Genomic DNA, 224 nt, shown 5'->3' on the forward strand with positions numbered 1-224 from the left:
TAAGCCTTCCTTAATGTAGGTCTATATATATATATATATATATATGTATATATATATATATATACAGTGCCGTGAAAAGGTTTTAGCCCCCTTCCTGTTTTTGAAATTTTTGGCATATTTGTCACACTTAAAAGATTGTGCAAAGATAATGCAAGTAAATACAAAATGCAGTTTTTAGATGATGATTTCATTTATTAAGGGAAAAAAGCTGTCCAAACCTACCT

General features: G+C 28.6%; 1 protein-coding gene across 1 annotated transcript in view; it reads left to right on the forward strand.

Annotated features, from left to right (window-relative positions):
* Positions 1–224, forward strand: part of LOC107548722 (butyrophilin subfamily 3 member A3-like) — a 27644-nt gene that overhangs the window by 23350 nt on the left and 4070 nt on the right. The gene's annotated exons all lie outside the window — the stretch shown is intronic.

This window comes from Sinocyclocheilus grahami, unplaced genomic scaffold (assembly GCF_001515645.1).
Source record: "Sinocyclocheilus grahami isolate Dianchi unplaced genomic scaffold, SAMN03320097.WGS_v1.1 scaffold353.1, whole genome shotgun sequence".
Taxonomy (NCBI): Eukaryota; Metazoa; Chordata; class Actinopteri; order Cypriniformes; family Cyprinidae; genus Sinocyclocheilus; species Sinocyclocheilus grahami.